This window comes from Talpa occidentalis, unplaced genomic scaffold (assembly GCF_014898055.3).
Source record: "Talpa occidentalis isolate TD23 unplaced genomic scaffold, MPIMG_talOcc4v2.1 talOcc4.6, whole genome shotgun sequence".
In the NCBI taxonomy this organism is placed as follows: domain Eukaryota; kingdom Metazoa; phylum Chordata; class Mammalia; order Eulipotyphla; family Talpidae; genus Talpa; species Talpa occidentalis.
Window position 1 is genome coordinate 80774653 of NW_023604972.1, and position 21847 is coordinate 80796499.

Below are 21847 nucleotides of genomic sequence, written 5' to 3' on the forward strand. Positions count from 1 at the left end.
ACATTTATCAATTAACCAAACACTATTGTTAGAAACATAAGAATTCTATACGCATGTTGGAAAAAATTTGAAAAGGGGTTGAGCATTGAATTACTAAGGCAATATATTTTAGTGAAGCAGGTACAAACTTAATAATTGGAAAAGACAGGACACCTAGCTCATCATAGTTAAATATATTTTTTACCATATCATATGTAGTTATCATCTTTAAAATTGAGCTTAGGGTCTTGTCTAAATGAATGCATTATGTGATGACCAGGTTTTTAAATCACATATTAAAACAAAATACAAAAAGCATGAAACAAAAGAAAATAATGATAAACTGGAACTTTATTAAAATTAAGAATTTCTGTTCATCAAAGAAAGCATTGACAAAGGAAAACACCATAGACTGGAAGATTTTATGTTGTATACGCATATACAAAGACAGATTGAGATACACATTTTTATGTATCTACCTGAATAAATAGACAAATCAATAAGAAGAAAATGAATTAAAAGAAAATGCCTAAGGGCCTCCCTGGTGGCTCAGCGGTTGAGCACTGGGTTGCGAAGCTGCCCGAAGCCTCTGCAGCGCCGGTTTGATCCCCGGCCACTGGGCTAGGGTCCCACATGGCACGCTGACCTCTCCTACTGCCTGCTGCTCCCCTCAGCAGTGTACTTCGTCAGTCTGCCTGCTCTGCTCTCCCCTCTGGCTCTGATGAATTCTCTCACCCTCTCGAGCTTCTGACTGTACCCAGTGCTTGTATAAATAAATAAATAAATCTTAAAGAAAAAGAAAATACCTAAAAGATCTGAATGCAATTTAATAAAAGAGATTATGGAAAGGCCAGTGAGTATATGAAAAGTTACTTGACATCATTATTCATCAGGGAAGTGAAAATTAAAATTATAATGAGATTTATAGTTGTCTGTTTTTGCTTTGTTGTGGTGATGGTGCATGGGTGCCTTGGGGAAGGAAATTCTATGAGAACTCAATCTGAGGGGATAGGGGGAAACAAATATTGTTCAAAAATTTTAAAAAGAAAAAAATAATAAATGTGACTATGATAGCAGGGGGGATGGCATGTAGCAAAGTGTGTCCTAGCAGGCTTGGCAGCTGCTTTCTGAATCATATCTCAAATGAGAGGTGAAGGTGGGATTCCCAATGGAGTAGGGGGCAAATAAGAAGAGTGGTTGCAAAGGCTTTGATATAGGAGACCTGGAACACCATTGCACACATTGCCTGAGGCAGAGTTCGGTAAACTGTACCTAACAGAAGGCATATAGTCACTTCCCAAAATCATTTGCCATGACCCTCTTTGAAATGGGAGAAAATAAAAAAATAAAATAAAATAAAATAAAAATGAGATACTACCACATATATACCAGAATGATGAAAATTAAAAACATTGACAATACCACATATTGGCACAAAGGCAGAGGAACTAGAGTTCTAATACATTTTGCTACTGAAAGGGAAAATTAGTGCAATCTTTTTGGAAAAACATTTGACAGCAAGTATTAAAGCAAAACTATGCCTGCCTTATGAGCCTGCAATCCTTATTTCAGCAATATCTACTAAAAACAAGAGTACATATGTCCCTCAAAACTCACAGCAAAAATTTGTAATAAGTGAAAATAAACAAGAGCTATCAAGAAGAGCTATCAATAATATATCCAAACAGTAGAATAATACACAGCATTAACAAACAAAAACAACAAATTAAACTAGTGAGAGAAGTGAGAACAGTGGCACCCTCTGAACAGAGGAAAGTTAACGGGGAAGGGACAAGATGGAATTTTTTTTTTAAATCTTGCATATTTTGGCCCAGGTAATGAACTAATGAACACATGAATATTATATATATATATATATATACATATAAATTCACTGAACTGTACACTTAAGATCTATGTACTTTCCTGCCTGCACATTATGCTCCATTTAAGAAAAAAAAACTAATACCACAAATATATCCTAATTATCCATATTTTATCATTTTTGAAGTTATCCTTGAGGGTTTGAAAGCACAAGAGCTCAAAGGGAATAGAATGGAGATCATCTGAAATGGAGGGAGTATATGATACAACTGTCAAGTTCAGATTTCTGCCTACATAAACTGTGCAACACAACAGAGTCTACAAAATATTGAACTATTTCAGAGTTGTTTGGGGACACGGTGTAATAAGATAAACTAATTTTATTTTATTAAATAATTTACACATTGTAAAATCACCTTTCTTGATCCACAAAATCACCCCAAGTTGAATCTTATGCTCCTTGAATATAGGAGAAAACATTCATTCAAGCTTAACAAATCTTCCCTATGGACTACATACAGCCGTGAACTCTGTTTTGATGAGTACTATGTTATTAAGTTACTATTTAATTTCTAAATATATCCACCTCTTCCAAAAGCACCCTCAAATAATTGTATTTTTGCTGGCTTTTCAAATTACCTTAGAATAATACATAAGTAGCAGAGTACTAATAAAATAGTACATACAGCAGCCTTATTCTTTCTAGCTAATCATTAAAATACAATAAACATGACAAAAAACATGTCTAGGCAAATATATACACTCACAAATATTATCCAATCTCTTTCAAACCTCCTGTACGCTGACCTTATCAACCCAATTAGATGGTTACCCATTTCCAAAGCAAAAGTTAAAAGCAGTAAACATATCATTAAGAAAAATGGGCAAACGTTAGCTTCCTGGAGAATTGTTCTTACAATAAGTATATGATTTTTGTCAATTTGTTTTGAGAAGTGGCAATTACTACTGGGATAATCTATGTTTGCTTCTTTCACTGACGTAATCTAGTGGCTGTTATTGAATATAACATTTTAGAACTGGAAGGGATCTTAGGAATAATTTAATTCTTGTAGATGCAAAACTGAGAACCAGAGAGCTTTAACTACTTGTCAGATATTTGAGGCAGACCTAAGTTTCCTTACAAATGTAACTTAGAATCAGTCTGTGGGCAATAAAATAGAAATAGAAAAATATATATTTCATATAAGAAACAAATTTACAAGTTATGAGGAACCAACCATTTCAAATCCATCTCCAATGATACAGTGACATGGTCCTTGAGTTTACATTCCAAAATACAGACTGATGATTCTAAATCTCAGCAGGAATGGGGGTTCAAACTAAAGCAGAAGCCTGGGAAATAGCAAGGAAAGGATACTTTTAAAATAAAAGTAGGGCCTCCCTGGTGGCTCAGTGGGTTGAGCACAGCGCTGTGGAGCTGGCCGCAGCCTCTGCAGCAAGGGTTCGATTCCCGGCCGGCCAGGGCGAAACCCAGATGATGTGGCAGACCTCTCCTGTCTTGCCTGCTGCTCCCCTTAGCAGTGTTTTCAGTCTGTCTGCCTGTTCTGCTCCCTGCTCTGCCTCTGGTGAATTCTCTCACTCTCCCGTGCCTCTTGCCTGTACCCCAGTTCTTGTATAAATAATTTTTTTTTAAATAAATAAATAAATAAAAGTAATGAAGGAGCATGGCTCCTCAGTTTCCTTGGATACTGTGATAGTCTTCAATCTCACTTCCTCCCTACATTCATTCATTTTTCTAAGTCGTTTTTCAAAATAGAATGATCTTCCTAAATCACAGATTTTATTTTCCAATACAATCCTCATTGCCTATCTAATTGAATTTCCAGAAACATGCTGACACTAAGAGTCAAAGCAAAAGGAATATATTAGGAAGTGTTCCCAGAAGAAACAAGGAGCAGGAACAGGGAAAGGCAGGGGTGCAGACAAGCACAATATAAAGGCATGTCCACAGAGGGTAATATTGCCTCATTAATGCGGAGCCCTGGAGAGAGAGCAGAAGTCCAAGTGTGGTATGCAGACCTGAGAAGCACTATAAGGTGCTTGCTGCTAAGTTCCTAAATCCACACTTTATTTCAGATAAAAAAATTTTTAAAAGATTTATTTATACAAGCACTGGGTACAGTCAGAAGCGCAGGAGGGTGAGAGAATTCACCAGAGCCAGAGCAGGGAACAGAACAGGCAGAAGGACCGAAGTACACTGCTGAGGGGAGCAGCAGGCACTGAGGGGAGCAGCGGGCACGGCAGGAGTGGTCTGTGTGCCATGTGGGCCCCTCGGGGGAGGCTGGGGATTGAACTGGCGCTGCAGAGGCCACGGGCAGCTTCGAAGCCCAGTGCTCAACCGCTGCACCACCAGGGGCGGCCCCTATTTCAGATAAAATTTTGACCCACACAGTGCAGCAGACCTCTCCTGCCTCACCTGCTGCTCCCCTCAGCAGTGTATTTCAGTAGATCTACCTGTTCTGCTCCCCCTTATCTCTGGTGATTCCTCTTACCCCCACACCTCCGGCTTACACCCTAGTTCTCGTATGCATAAATAAATCTTTAAAAAATAAAAAATAAAATTTTATTCATAGAACAGTTTCTTTGTGAAAGAAATAATAAGTCGAATGTTCTGGCACATCTTGTCCTACTATTTGGACTACAATAAGTATACTTAGTGCACATCTTGGCTACTTTGAGCAACCCCAGCATATTTAGAACTGTCCTGATGACAGAAAGGAAGTTGATTTATATCCCATTACCATCTAGCAGTGCTTACAGACTAGGAGTGGAGTAGGAAGTGAATATTCCCAGGCATTTATAGATCTTTGTGAGGAGATGAGAGGTGCTCTGGCAGTCTGTCCACGGGATATACAGATGCCAGCAGCTTCAGGGAGAAATACTACACCAGTGCATGTAAAAGGTAAAGGATGCCAAGGTGATAAGGAAGGAACACTAGCATTATTTGCTAAAATTAGCTAGAAAGTCCACACTTTTGCTAGCGTTTGATGTCACCTTGCTATATCTAGCCTCCTTCTTCCCATTTCATCTCTAACGACACCTCATGCTACTCCACTTTACATAGTAACTTTCAATTTTGCTTACACATTGGAGTCATCTGGAAGATTTTAAAAGTACTGATGTCTAGTTCTGTATCCCGCTGGCCTCAGTTTATTGGTCCAGTAAGGACTAAACATTAGTTTTAAATTCACCCTTAGGTGATTATCTTGTGCACTTCGCATTGAGAACCACTTCCTAAGCTTTTCTATTAAACTACTTGCAATCCCATGAGTTTGTCATTGTATGGCTCTGCTTGCTATGCCTTGAACACTGTAGAAATAACCTTCCCCATTTCTGCCTTTTGAAATTCTATTGACAACCTACAATGCTAGTCATTCTTTAAGGTTCAATTCAACCATCATTTTCTCAATTACAATGGCTAATAAACACAACACATGATCAAAGTGCTCAACACAATTAGCACCTAGCCAGAGTACAGTGGAATGTCCTTTAGTATATCACTGATAGAGATATACAATAATTTAAACTTCCTAGAAAGCAATATGAGAGTGTAAATCATATGTTGTGATCTAGAACATTTCTGAAACACTAGTACAAGGAAATATTCCTAAAGAATCCTAAAAAAAAAAAAAAAAAACGCTAAAGGAAAAATCTTTATGTACAAGTCTACTGTGTGACTTAAATAATGAGAAATATCCTAAATGCCCATCACTAACAAAACAGTTATATATTTTTTAAAGATTTATTTATTTATACAAGAATTGGGGTACAGGTCAGAGGCGCAGGAGGGTGAGAGAATTCACCAGAGAAAGAGCAGGGAGCAGAACAGGCAGACAGACCCAAGACACTGCTGAGGGGAGCAGCAGGCAAGGCAGGAGAGGTCTGCCACACCATGTGGGTTTCTCCTTGGCCAGCCTGGAATCGAACCCATGCTGAAGAGGCTGTGGAGAGCTTCGCGACGCTGCGCTCAACCCGCTGCACCACCACGCTCAACCCGCTGCACCACCAGGGAGGCCCCAGAACAGTTATACTAACCATGTCATAATCCTACAACTGAAAATAATACAAGAGTTTTTAGTATTATGGGCAACTGTTTATGTTGTAACTAACCACACGCAATTTACAATTAATCAGTGTACAAAATCTCATATGCAAAATATTTACTTTTCAAAAGTAAATGAAAATGTAAGGGAATGGATCAAAAAGAATTAAGTGAACAGTTATTTCCATGAATAAATTATAAATGCAAAACTAAGACATCATTAAAATTACCGAGAAATTTTATGTTTTGACATTAAAAAAATCCTGCGCCTTTAATATTTCCCCTCTGTATTAATTTCTCTGTTATCGATCATAACATACTGCTAATTTATATTTCTCTTGTGAGTCTCAGATTATATCTTGTCTTATTTACTGTGTCTAATTTACATATGAAGTCCTCAGAATATAAGTGAGCTGTTGAATTGTTTTTGACAAATTTGACAGAACAGTTCAATTACCCCAGAAAGTGTTCCCAATCAATCTACCTCTCCCCACATGAAAAACAAATGTTGATCTGATTTCTATCACTTGGGTTAGTAGAATTGCCGAGTCTAGAATGACATATAAATGGGATCATACATGAGGTACTTTTCCCTCTTTTATTCAGAAAAATATTTTTGAAATTAACATTATTGCATGTATTAATAGTTAGCTCCTTTTTATTGCCAAGTTATATGCACTTGTGAATATACCAGTTTATCCAGATCCTGTTGATAAACATCTGGGCTGTTTCCAGATTGGCTAATTATACATAAAGCTGCTATGAACATTTTCCTACAAGGTTTTTATAGACATTTGTTTTTATTTCTCTGGGAAAAATACCTATGTGGCAGACTCCAAGATGGCTCTCACAGATCCTTGTTCTCTTGTATCAAAGTTGTATAGCTATACCCCCTTCTCCCCACACACACATACACCACACACTGAATAGGGCTAATAATACGTAATTAATTAATTATGATATGGATAATGACTTTTTTTTTTATAGAGGCATGTTTTGTTTTTTTTTAAATTTATTTGTTTGTTTGTTTGTTTTTGTTTATACATGCACTGGGTACAGTCAGAAGCGTGGGAGGGTGAGAGAATTCACCAGAGCCAGAGCGGGGAGCAGAGCAGGCAGAAGGACCGAAGTACATTGCTGAGGGGAGCAGCGGGCGGCAGGAGAGGTCTGCGCGCCATGTGGGACCCTCCTCCGGTGGCCGGGGAGCAGCCGGGTATCGAACCGGCGCTGCAGAGGCTGCGGGCAGCTTCGCAACCCACCGCTCAACCGCTGCGCCACCAGGGACGCCCTGGATAATGACTTTTAAGGCCAGATCATAAAAGCTGCCACGTACTTCTCTCTTGGATCACTCACTTTAGGGGATGCTCAAACAACAATAGGGTGGGATACAAATGGCAAGGGGCTGAGGTCTCTTTTTTTAATTTTTTTTAAATTTTATACTTTTTACATCATTTTCATTTTTGCACAATGTATGCATTTTCATCCTGGTTATAGTCCCCACACAATTCCCACCACCCTTGTTTTGATCCTACTCCCTCCTCCCCCACCCCTGTAGTGTGTCTTTAGTTTATACTTGCTTGTTGATTTTGATTTTTACTTTATTAGAATTGGGTTTTTTCCTAGTCCTTTATTTAGGTTTTCTTAATTCCTGCTATGAGTGAGACCATCCGGTATTTTTCTTTTTCTTTCTGGCTTATTTTGCTGAGCATGATCCCTTCCAGGTCCATCCATACTGCTGCAATGTGCATGTGTTTCTCTTTTTTGATTGCTGAGTAATATTCCATTGTGTATATGTCCCACATCTTCTTGATCCAGTCATCTATTTTTGGGCATTTGGGTTGTTTCCAAAGCTTAGCTATTGTAAATAGTGCTTCTATAAAGATAGGGGTGCAGGTGCCCTTTTGAATGAATGTTTCTGTGTCCATTGGTTAAATACTTAGGAGTGGAATTGCTGGATCATATGGAAGCTCCATCTTTAGCAGGTTAAGGAATCTCCACGCAGCTCTTCACAGTGGTTGGACCAGTTTGCACTCCCACCAGCAGTGCAAGAGAGTTCCTTTTTCTCCACATCCTTGCCAACATTTGTTGTTGCTAGTTTTTTTTAATATCTGCCATTGTCACTGGTGTAAGATGTTATCTCATTGTAGTTTTGATTTTCATTTCCCTGATGACAAGTGATGTTGAACATTTTTTCATATGCCTGTTGGCCATTTGCATTTCCTCTTCAGAGAAGTTTCTTTTTAGCTCTTCTGCCCATTTTTTGACTGGATTATTTGCTTTGTTTTTGTTGAGTCTCATCAGCTCTTTGTAGCTTTTTGTGATCAGTCCTTTATCATTAGTGTTGTGTGCAAAAATTTTCTCCCAATTGGTGGGGTGTCTCTTTGTTTTGGTTACTATCTCTTTTGCTGTACAGAAACCACCTGGCTATGCCTGCTCCTGAACTCCCAACCCTCAGAAATTGTATGAGATAATAAGTATTTACTGTATTAAATCATTAGGTTGTAGTGATTTATGATATGGAAAACTAATATGATCTCGGAGGGAAATTCTGGATTATTAATGTCATATCACGTTCAACTTTTTTAAAAAGATACTGAAAGCATTCCAAGATGGCTACGCCATTTTTACACTCCCAGATATTCCAAATCTTTGCCAATTCTGGTATCATCAGAAATTTTCATTTTAGCCTACATACCTACCATGCTATTGATAGTAGCTACACAGTGGTACCTCATTGGGGTTCTAATTTAGATCAATAAAGACTATGGTATTGAATATGTCACGTGCTTATATTCTATGTAGTTCACACTTCTTTCTTTTTTTAAGATTGATTTATTTATACAAGCACTGGGTACAGTCAGAAGTGGGGGAGGGTGAGAGAATTCACCAGAGCCAGAGCAGGGAGCAGAGCAGGCAGAAGGACCAAAGCACACTGCTGAGAGGAGCAGTGGGCGGCAGGAGAGGTCTGCGCGCCATGTGGGACCCTCCTCCGGTGGCTGGGGAGCAGCTGGGGATCGAACCGCACTGCAGAGGCTGCACGCAGCTTCGCAGTCCAGCACTCAACCACTGTACCACCGGGGAGGTCCTGTAGTTCACACTTCTTTCATAAGGCTGCAAAGAAGCATCTATCATGGAGTTTGGTACTAATCAGAAATTAATAAATATTTGATTAATGAACAGGTTTTTCCTATAAAAACTTAATAGAGGTAACCTTAAGCTTTTTCAAACATAGGAATTTTAATTTACACAATATGATCTATAGCTTAATTACTGGGTGGTAGAAATGTACAATGAGATGCTAAAACTTTCCCTTCCTTTCATTTCCTAGGGTAAAATACATAATTCCCACCCTCATTTATTAGGATTTTTCTTGCATTGCACTGAAAGCCTTGGAGGACAGGATGGGAATAGAGTGACTTCTTAGGCAGAATGTGGGAGGAACAGTGAGATACAAGTTGATTTGGTAAAATCAACACATCATAAATTAAATCTGATATTCTAGGAGATCACCCTAAAAGATTGTTTGCTACCAGCTCAAAACAGGAAAGTCTTGAGACTAAACTAATTAACAGTATAAACATATCTACAAATTAAACTTGCCATTACTGGTGGAATAGTCACATTAGAAAGAAATAAAATAATCAGGGAGCCAGAATTTGCTATAATTTATTTAGTATGTATAAAAGAGAACAATGCTGAATGGGGTGTGGGCAGGAGATAGCACAGGAATTCTAATCACTAGAGAGCTATTCTCCATTGTGGGGGGCAGAGGTAGTTCATCAGGTCTGTCATCATGGCCTAGATTACAAAACTTCTTCTTTTACCTTTTTCAGACCCCCTGATAACCAAATTGCCTGATGACTAATTTAACTTTCAAGCAAAAGTATGCACTGGAGCAGATCCAAGGGTTCTAATCACAACAAAAGAAATAGCTCCCACTGCAAAAGAATAAACGGACCCAAGAAGAGATGAGCTAATCAGATAAGCATATTCTTATTGGCTCAATGGTAGTATGTCACATATTTAATTAATATCGCAGATATTGATTTCACGAGCTGCAAATTTAATTGTACTAAAATAAACTGTCTTCATTTTTGTAATACTGTATTTAATTCCTATCTTAAAGCCCATTTTCCCTTAATGACAACCAACATGGTCACTTCAAGGTATTTTTTAGTCAAATCCTGGGTTCCTCTACACGTGAGAATTTTCCCAGTGAAATCAAGGTTCCTCACCTCCCCCTGAGAATTAGCGGGTAGCTGGCAGCCTACCGTGTTGTATAACTCCAAAAACACCAATAATGGCAGCACTGATGTGTATTTCTTGGTCAACATTTATTTATGGTAATGTCCATTGCTAATGAGCAAATGAATGGGTTTTTTCTGACAATATTCAATAACAGAAGTACTTCCCCTTGAGACCTTCAGAAGGTAGGGATTAAATAATCATCTCCACATAAATAAGCCTATGAATTCCCTTTTAACCAAAGGGCTTCTTAAGCTCAAATTTAGACAACTCTCCCTACTTCTGTGCAATTCTAAGGGCATGTGAAGAGGTGTGTCCTGGCTATCTATTGTGGTAGAACAAACCAACCAAAATTTAATGGTTTATAACAAAAATTATTTTATTGTGCTCATGACCTGGAATTCTGAGGGGCTGGCCTGTTTTCTTTGGACTCCCCTGGAGTCATTCAATGGTGGCTGACTAGTGGCTGGACTGGTTTGAAAGTCCAAGATAGTTTCACTCATATGCCTGTTGTCTTAATGGGAATGGCTGGCAATATGGCTTAGATGGGCCTCTCTCCCAACAGGTGGTCTCAACTTCTCCACCAAGCAGGGTGATCTGACTTCTTCCACAGTAGCTGGCTTTCTCAGACAGTATCCTAAGAGAGCCAAGTGAAAGTGCAATGTTATCTGGTCTTGGAAGTCACAGAAGCTCTCACTTCTGTTGTACCCCATTGGTCAGCCATACCACAAGACCAGTCCACATTCAAGGGGAAAGAAATTAGTCTCTGTCTCTCAAAGGGAAGTAACAAAGAATTGTGGTGATATTTAATCTGGGTGAGAAAAGGGAAATAAGATTTTTTCCAAGCCACTCTGGGTCACAGGAAGCAATGAGGTTAACTCAAGCTCTTACTGTCTTGACATACTACATCATGCCATGCAAACCAAGATCCCTATTCAAGTGGCATCACACCATCCCAGGGTATGGCAAAATTCACAGATGGGCACAAACCCTCACAGCTCTTGCAGTCCCAAATTAATTTTGGGACATACATCATCACCTCATCATGGCTCAGCTTTGGCGTAGAGTGCCAGGTAGAGAATTTCTTTTCATGGACCAACACCCAAATTTCTCCAGTTTTGTCTTCCCCAGTTCTTTTTTCTAAGTCAGGATGATAGTCATCTTTACCCAGCATCCAGGATAAACAAGATTTGACACTAAAAGAATTTTCTTGCATGCCTAGTATTTATGCCAGGATTTTAGAATTTTAATCCCAAAGGCTATTACTAAACATTTTTTTCCATGTGGTCTACAGAGAAGCCTCCCTTCTCTGAGTCATGGAGAAGAAGATCTAAACCAAAGAGACATCTAGAACTACAGGTAAAAGGGATTGGGTAAGAAAAATAAAATTACCTCACTAGCTGCTCAAAATATTTTTTCTATCACTTTTACAAATGGAGCTTCTGACTTTTATATTAGTCACTCATGAGTGTGTTCAATTCTTTTACTGAGAGACATTGAACTGGGATTATATCTGGGAGCACTAATAAAATTAAATTATTGAACCTACAAAACTGAAAACTCAACTCCTCACTTCACTGAATTCTAACAAGGGCACAATCTGGGACTCTTCTTAAATAAAAGCTATCTTTTTTATTTTTTAATTTATTTATTTATATATATATTACATCACTGTTCATTTTTAAACAATGTTTGTTTGTTTGTTTTCCCCTCATGTATAGTCCCCATAGAATATCCTCCACCAACTCACGCAGGCACCATCACCACAGTCCCCTGTGCTCCTCTTCCTTCCTCCTCCCCTGCAGGATGTCTCTATTGTGTATATATACTACATCTTTTTGATCCAGTCATCTATTTTGGGGCATTTGGGTTGTTTCCAAGTTTTCCTATTATAAATTATTTCCAGGTTTACCTATTGCCCCTGCAATAAACATAGGTGTACAGGTGTTCTTTTGAATCAATGTTTTTGTGTCCTTTGGGTAGATCCCAAAGGAGTGGAATTGCTGGGTCATGTGGTAGCTCCATTTTTAGTAGACTGAGGAACCACCATACAGAAAAGCTATCTTTTAATTAATTGATACCTAATACTGTACAAAATGTTTTTATGTATTACATTATTTAAATACAATAAAAACCCTATGACATGGGGTTTATTATCTCTGTTTTACAGAAAAAGAAACTGAGTCAAAGGCAATGAAGGGATTTGCAAGATACTCAGTGACAGAAGTAATATAAACTAGGTAATGAATAACATTAGAATTCATGCTTTCAGTCGCTATATTGCTGACTCTTTAATTTTTGCTTTAAAACTACAACAAAGTAAACTACTTTCTGACAAAATTTTATTTGTAGTATACTAAATTGTGACTACAGTCATTGTATGTTGAGTGAGGTTGTAGTTTAAATACCTGTTTACCAAAAAGTCTCTTTCAGCATAATACCAACTGGTGATTTTAATGACTCAGCACATGAGTATAAAGGTCGAATACAGCTAGAAAAAATTGTAATAATAGTAAATACAGAAAATGTCATAGGATACATAAAGGCAAAATAGCCTGTGTCAACTTCACTAGTTTGAATATGAACCTCAAAAAAAATTTTTTAATAAATCGAAGCAGGTAAATATTTTTGAAAAGAAAAAGAATAAACTCTAAATTTCGTACTATAGTTTTGTTATTTACTGACATGCAAGGGTTTTTTTTTAATGTCTATGATAAGAAATATCTTTCTTTATATCCCTGTTATATCTGGTGACAGTAAAGGTTAAGCAGCGAATCCCCAGTTATGGACTGTTAAAGTATTAGACATCAAAAATGTAGAGCTATAGTAATAAATAAGCAGTGAGTCATGCATCCCAAATCACATCTGTTCAAAGAAATAAAATATGGTGCCTCGGAGAACCCAAAGAAAACACCTAGTTGCAATCAACTTTCGCAAAATTAATGTTAGTCTTACTGCTCTGTGCCTTGACTCCAAAACATTTTATAGATACAGAAAATATATCTTAAAATACAGTTATTTAATTTTTGATTCATAACACTCTTCTCTTAAATGTGCTTTAAACAATCCATTTTTATGGGGCATGGAATATCATATGCAGTCAAAAGTTATACAAATAACAACAGCGAAAAGTATCAGAAGAAGTAAGGTTGAAGGTATTCCAAATCTGGAACGTAATTTCAGAAGTGCTACTAATTTTTTGTTCTATTTTCACTTTTCCCAAAACTCTCTTTATCACCAATGCCATTAGATACCTCTTAATCCCAAGTTATTGTTCCTGCATATCTGAATTGTATACGTCATTTAACTGATTAATTCCAAAGTTGCCACCCAATACTATAACCTTGAAGTTGGCAATTTGTGTTATAATAACTTCGAATCAATCTTTGGACTGACCATCTATTTTTTTGATGGGAAAATACACAAACATATAGACATCCATAGATATACATATACATTTAAACATTATTTATGATCATTATACCTAAACATTTGAACTTGCAATCAAAGTTTCTCTGATCAATTGCAGAGACAAAATGTATATCTACAATCAGAATTAAATATTTTAAATGGGGAAGCCACAAATCTCTGCTAATAGATTTTCAAGTATTAGATGTGCTAATGTAAGTGGATATGCTTATTACAGAGTTCACATTTGGTAAATATTATTCCCTTTCAGTTGGACAGTAAATATAAAGATTAAAGAATTGAAAGTTTGTGAAGAAAGATAGTGAGAAAACCTTCCTTGACCATCTAATAGCACTTAACATTGCTATTTAATCTCTTCTTTAAAACTTTCTGGTATCTGTGACATAACACTTTTCTGGATTCCCCCACATACACAGTCTCTTTTTGCCTGCTCAATCTCCTCTCCATAGGTTCTAAACAATTTAGTTCCTCAATGTTCATTTCAAAGCCCCATCTACTTGAATCTATTGTCCTCCCAATGTGATCTCATTTGTGCTCGGAGTTTCAATCAACGATTAATAACAAATATAATATCTGAACTTCTCTGAGACCCAATCTCTTGCATCTAACTCAACAGCTTTTTTAAATTTTATTAAAACTATCTCAAATTAAATATATTCACATCCAAGTAGTTGATTGCCTCTCCTCCTTTCCCCACTAATACCTGATTTCCTGGATAAATAAACAAATAGACAAGACACATACACAAACATACATAGAAGACAGACTTAAATATAAGCAAATAACATCACCATTCAAGTGGCTCTGTCAATCAAGAAACTATTCTTCACTTTTCCTGTCTTCTTTCAGCCTCCATACATACCAAATTAAGTCCTATGTATTTTTGCCTCCTAAACATTATCCCATACATTGGCTCCCTTATCTCCATATCCTTCTACCATCATATCTCATCTAGGCTCTTGTGATAACATTTCAATTAGTCTTTCCACATTCACTTTTGGCCTCTAAAGTTCATTCCCCATGCATGCTAGCAGACAGATCTCTTTCAACAAAAGTGATAACTAAAATGCTCACACCCCAGTGTGGGCAGTTATGGCCCAGTTACTATCATCAAAAGGGAATTCCTACACAGTCACCTTCTTTGAGCAATCACTTGGGTTTTACTTCTAGAACTTTAGCTTTTAAGGACTTGTTCAAGTAGTAAGAATTGACGCTTTGATTTTGAATGCTTCCACAGCTGCCAGCGTAGGAAATATTCAGTAAAGTTTCATTAGAGAAATCTGGAATTCAGCCCAATCATTTTGGACAGAAATGGTCTTACATAACTCTTTTTCAATCTCAAGGCAGTTTAACCTCCTCCCAGAAGGAACAATTTCTGCTGAAGGGTCATTTTCACTCCATTACATTAATTGTTTGGATAGTGCTGACCACATAACACCCAAGCTCTTCAAAGAAAAGAACACATCATAATAGCACAACAAGCATCACAGAAAGCTTGATGGCTATAATGTAAATGTTGTGCTTATTGTTGAGTTTGTTTTTAAATTAATAATAAATTATAAAAGGCCAAAAGATAACCCAAAAAATATTATAAAGTAAAATACTAAAATATGACTGAACACTTCTTGAGGGCTTTATTTAATTTCAATAGCATTTTTAATTATTTTGAAATAGTGGGGTTTTTTTTTTCAAATATCGCTCAATTAAGTTGCCAGAATAGAGGTTCTGAGGAAAAAGCAACTGAATACTGAGTGACTGAATTATTTTAGATTTTTCTTTGCCCCTACAAGTGGCACTCTGATCATCAATGTACTCACACTAGTTTTGGCACAATCAACAGTGTGGAGTATTCATTTCTATTTCAGGTGACATAAAAACTAGAACAGTAGGGTCTTTGTTCAATATTACAAAAGTAGTCCTTGATTTTTGACTATAATTACATTTAACTAAAGACATAAGCTTTGGGTCATTGGTAGAAAAGAAAATGTTAGACCAGGATAACGTAAGAAAAGGTTTTGGCTTCTGTTATGTTTACAAAACCTTCCTTGAGGAGTTTTCCTAAGTCATTTGGCAGCCTAAAGTGAACTGAGGCTCAGAAAAATAATGGAATGTTAAACACCATCTATCAGAAGTAGGTAGGCTTTGGCACAGGCTCTAGAAGATGTCAGACAAAATCCTAAGTTCTGACAGGAACAGGCCTTAAGTTTTGTTCTTTTCACTGATCTCTCATTACTCGCACTTGTTTTCATGGAAAAGGGAATGATGATGTAGGGGATACTAAACAGTAGAAGTTTGTTACTAAGGAAAGAGGAGTTATGTTTATGCAGAAAAGGAAAGAACATATAATTGGGTTGATAAAGGTGGAAACAAATTACAGTGATATCTTTTGGGGAGTGGACAGAGTCATTCCTCTATCTTCCAATGATATCATGATTTTTTTTTAATATATTTTTTTTAATTTATACAAGAGCCGTGGTACAGGCCAGATGCATGGAAGGATGAGAGAATTCACCAGAGATAGAGCGGGGAACAGAACAGGCAGACTGATGGAATACACTGCTGAGGGGAGCACTGGGTGAGGCAGGAGAGGTCTGTTCACCATGTCGGTTGCTCCGAGGCCAGTGGGGACTGAACCGGCACTGCAGAGGCTGCGGACAGCTTCACAGCACTACACTCAACCATCTGTGCCACCAGGGAGGCCCGATGATATCATGATTTAACCTGGGAAAACACTCTGATCCATTGCAGGCAGTCTTGGGGATAACCCTCCTTTGGTCACAATGATTGGTGCAATGACAGTCATGTGACCTACATGAGTTCAGTGGGATTCGATCCTGAAACTTTTGTGAAAGCTATTACTACCATATATCAATGGAGTAGAATTGAGAGCCCAGAAGTAATCCCACACGTATATGGATAGCTAATTTATGCCACGTGAATAAAGAAAGTAAGAGAGGAAGTCGATTCAACAAATGATGTTGCCACAGGCAAAAGAATGTATCTAAACCACTATCTCACACCATACCCAAAAATTAATTCAAAATGAATTAAAGACTTTGATGTAAGACTAGAAACAATCATGTATGTTGAACAAAACACTCCATAACATTGACTTTGGTGATGTCTTTGGGGCTTGACTCCAGTGGCATGGGAAACCAAAGCAAAAATAAGCAAATGGTATTTCAGCAAACTAAAAAGCTTCTGTACAGAAAAAGAAACTATCAGTAAAACAAAACAAAAAAACAAACAAACAAACAAAAAAAACCCTCTGAATGGGAGAAAAATATTTGCTATTATACAGCTGATGAAAGACTAATATTTAAGATGTATAAAGAACTGTGCAACTCAACAAAAACAAATAAACCAATCAAAAAGTGGGCAGAAGAGCTTAGACACTGCTCCACAGAAGACATATGGTGAATGAAGAGATGCTCATTATTACCAATCATCAAGAAAATGCAAATCAAAGTCACAAGGAGGTATCATCTTACACCTGTGAGAATGGCCCATATGAAAGAGATCATAAACAGCAATTGTTGGTGAGGATGTGGAGAAAAAGGAGTCCTTCTGCACTGTTGGTAGAAATGTAAACTGGTCCTGCCCTATGGAAAACAATATGGAGGTTTCTCAAAACATTAAAAACAGATCAACCATATGATTGAGAAATCCCTCCCTTAGGTATTTACCATGAGTGCAAAAATACTACTTTGGAGGGATACATGTATTCCTATGTTCACTGCAGCAGTATTTAAAACAGCCAAGTTACACGGATGAATGGATTAAGAAGATGCAGTATCTATACACAATGTGATAATACTCAAGTATAAAGAATGATGAAATCTTGCAATTTGTGACAACATGGATAGAACTGAGATGGGGACATTTTACTAAGAAAATAAGTCAAAAGCAGAAAGATAAAAACCAAATGATTTTGCATATATGTGCAATATAAAGAAACAAAGCAAAGGAACAGACAAAACTAACCAAACAAACCTCGGAAATTTGATTGCAGAACTGAGGCTACCAGGAGAGGGCAGGATGGGAGCAAAAGGCTGACAGGACACAACAGACTAAGGTGGAGGATTACTGATACCAGGTGATGGGTGTGGTAGCAGACATCTGAAAAGGTGTAACCCTATACCCCTAAAACATATCTAGTGATATAAATCAAAGTTACTTCAATAAACAATATAAAAACTATTAGAACAGAAAGGCTGTCACTCCACTGAGGCTGCCAATACAACAGAATATAAACCTGTGGCAATAATAACTGGTGGTGAGATGATTTGTGTGGAGTCTGTTTGAATGATGCCCGCAAAGAGAAAACCCGAGCTGTGTGATAGAAAAATGGTCCCAATGATATTTCTGAGGTCCTGAATCTATACCCTAGATATACCTGTTAGGTTTCTCAATGACCTAATTCATTTTATTGGATTATCATTACTCTAAGAAAATTCCTGCCTAGAAACTATACACAGTAGCATATCAAAGAGACAAAGTAACCAAAAATTGAACAGAAAACACACACAGCAAAGGGTTACAGTAAATTTTTCAAATGAGACCATAATAAACCTATCAACATTGCCAGGTCTGTCCCTGGCACTCTGAGGATCAGTATCAAGAGAATATCACTTTAGCTATGGAGATATTAATCTGCATAATAGTTTAAGTGATTATGTGCAAAAATGAGTAACCTAGATAACAAAGATTGGAGATATTCCATTGTGAGCTGACATAGCATGGGGTCGGGAGAGGTAACAATCTTTGTCACTCAATTGTTTAATAAATTCCTTCTAATCATTTTCATTAGCCATATTGAAGGGTATTATTTCACAAATAGAATCTATAACCCACTGTTTCTAACTTTGTTATCTATAAAAAAGAAATACTTTCACATTTTAGTGCTTCATGCACAAAATAGCTCAGTAGGATATGTAAATTTAAATTGCTTCAATTAAAGTAGTTTTAAGCAATTGCAATATAAAGTTTAGTAACATTAAGACACAATGAAATATTGTAGGAAGTACTTTAAAATAGCAGATATCCAGCAATACTCTGGTTATCGTTATGATTCTGTTCTGTTAAGACAGTAATTTAGTTGCTGCCAAGGGTGCAAACAGGTTATGCTAAGCTTTTTGAGTCAAGAAATAATCCTACTTTCTTACAATTTTATTTATATATATTTTTTTTACTTATTTATTTAAAGATTTATTTATTTATGCATACAAGAGCTGGGGTAAAGGCCAGAGATGCCAGCTGGGGTATAGGCCAGAGATACAGGGGGCGAGAGGACTCACCAGAGACAGAGTGGGGAACAGAACAGGCAGACAGATTGCAACACACTGCTGAGGAGAGCAGCCGGCAAGCCAAGAGAGGTCTCCCTCACCATGTGGGTGGCTCCCTGGTGGGGATCGAACATGTGCTGCAGAGGCTGTGGATTGCTTCATAGTGCAGTGCTTAACCCTTTGCACCACCAGGGAGGACCCCCTCTTACAATTTTAGATCCTTTAAGTCTCTGGTCAATTCTTCCTGGGTTACCAAGAGGATCAGCAATAATTTTCCTAGCATTGATGTTTTACCTCTGGATTATGAACAAAATATCGCAGATCTATTTCCTAGTCTTTTTTTTTAATTTGGGGATGTCTTTGTTAATCCTTCATTTTTTAATTATTTTTTTTTATTTTCTTATATCATTGTCCATTTTTGTACAATATTTTATTTCTCCCCTTATGTGTAGTCCCCATAAATTCCCCACTACCACAGCATCTGTGACCATCACCATAGTCCCTTGTGCATTTCCTTCCCGTTTTGACCCTTTTCCCTTCCCTTCCTCTGCTGTGTGTCTCAGATCTAGTATTTTGTAGTCCTGAATGTTGGTAAGTCCAAACTGCAAAGTCACATCAGAGGTATGCTCTGGAGATGCCAAGAGAGATGTGATGGTGTCTCAAAGACTGCCCTAAATCAACTCAGAGACAGTCTGATAATGCCCCTTTCTACAAAGGCATTTCCAACAGGATGACAGATGTTTCTCAACTACTTACATGCCAAATTGGGTAGAGCAGATCATACCACAAAGATCCAGGACATATAACCATTAGTAAGCTTATTCACAGTAGTGGGTGTGGTACAAATTGTTCATAGCACATAAAGACATCTTAGACTCAGCCCATGGAAGATAAAAGGTAAACGGAAAGCTGCGCTGTTGCTGGTTTTCCAGCTACACCTAATAAATGCTCAAGCTACTCTCCAAGGAAATGAAAGTGTCAGTGTAGACATTGAGACAGACCAAAGAAAATAATTCAGAGATTGAAATGAAGAAACACAAAAGTTTAATTTACCTTGGAAATCAAAATAATGACCACATGTAAATGCAACAGCAGCTATGTCACTAAAAGAAAACAGTATTAAAAATTGGGAAGGGGCATTAAATAACTCTAATTATACCTTCACACCTGGAGGAAAGAATTTCTGAAACTCAACTAAATGAACAGACCCATATGAACATCTCAAAGCAAATTCTCATTGGAATAAGATTAACAGAAACATGTAAACTAAACACATCAGAGGCAGCTATATCCTCTTAAAGAAGAACAATAGGAGGAGGAAATAAATGCACACACATTCGAAGTGTAAGTCACACACTTGTGACCCATTCATGTCATTCATTCCAACACACCTTCATTAACAACCACCACGTTATAAGCATTTTGCCATGCAGTTGATGATCAAAATTTTAATGGTAATTATTTTTCTTAAAACCATCATGTCCCAAAGACCACTGAAAATAGACATCATTCTTAAACTAGTGGCTCCCAAATACATAAATTTATGGAGCAATGAAAAATGTTAACATGCTAAAAAATACTTCAGTTTCATATACAAGTGAAGCATTTTGTTTTTTCGAATTAAAGGCATTGCAATATAATTGCCATCTATAATGGCTACTCATGCTGCCATTTCAGAAGATGATCATTAGGCTTTTTCCTCATTGTGCTATGACTGGTGAAAATTTCATAAGTCTTGTATCAGTCTACAAACTGATGGACCAAAGTCAAACAAGTTTCATTACATTTTCCAAAAAAATAAATTCCTTAAGGAAAGCTTGGAGTTTATGAGCATGACAATCACCAGGACAGAATTTTTAAAGTTCAGAATCTAATCTCCAACCCAGAAATTCTGATTTATGAAATCTGGGGAAAGGGCAGAAAAATTGCACTTGTGAAGAGTAGCCTGGCAGTCTGTCTCAAAATTTAATGTACAAGTGAATCATTTTTAATAAGATTTTTGTCTTGGGATAAGTTTAAATTTACAGAAAAGTAGCAAAGATAGCACAGGAGGTTCCAATATACACTTCACCCAACATCCACTAGTATTAATATTTTATATAACCATGGTACTTTGCCAAAACTAACAAATAAATCTCAATATAATGCTGTTAACCAAATCAAAGATTTTCTTAGATTTTATCAGTTTTTCCATTAATGTCTTTTTTCTGTTTCAGGCTCTAGTCTGAGATTATCTTTCAATGCAGATTCTGTTTCAGTAAGTCTAGGATGAAGCCACAGATTCTTCACTTCTCATGAAGCAGCAGAATTCCAATGTAAAGGGCATTATGCGAGCTGTTGGTCTGGAAATCACACTTTCAATGAAGATCATCCTTGGACCAATCTATGAGGAAGAAAAAGTTTTCAGGGATTACCTGATTCTACCCTGTTGGGGGTTAAAAGTCTCTCTGTAAAAATATAGTGTCACCTTGCCTTTCTTAATAAAAATAAAGACCGTAACATATAATGGACAAGATTCATAATCTTTTGTTACTTTACTGATGCCAATAGTTCTGATAAAAAAATTTTGTTACTATTGAAGAAAAGCAAAAAGAAATAAGGATATCAATTTCTCTTGCCAATTTCCTGCTCAAGTTCTTGATAGCCCTGCTGAAAAGATAAAGCCAAAAATACAAACTGTAATCTACCTCACAGGTTTAGAATCAGAGCTATGTAAATAAATAGAAACCATTATTCTGTTTAAAATGTAATAGCTACATAATTAATTAAAATGTGCACATATAAGAAATATGTTCTCATAATCAGTTTGAAATTTATAGGATTAAACTGTTATTTGGAGTTCTGCTAACTAAACCTCTAGCACTTTCGTACAATATATTTTTCTAATTTCATTAGATTTGTTTACAGTATAAATAAGTTCTAAAGTAGCATCAAATGATGATTCTACTGCTAAATCCAGAAGTGGTATATAAGACTTTTCTAAGATAATATAATTATATCCTCAACATCATTGTGACTAGCT

The 21847-nt window shown here is 36.9% G+C and overlaps 1 protein-coding gene across 3 annotated transcripts in view; it reads right to left on the bottom strand.

Annotated features, from left to right (window-relative positions):
• Positions 1–21847, bottom strand: part of LOC119260264 (cAMP-specific 3',5'-cyclic phosphodiesterase 4D-like) — a 445519-nt gene that overhangs the window by 185096 nt on the left and 238576 nt on the right. The gene's annotated exons all lie outside the window — the stretch shown is intronic.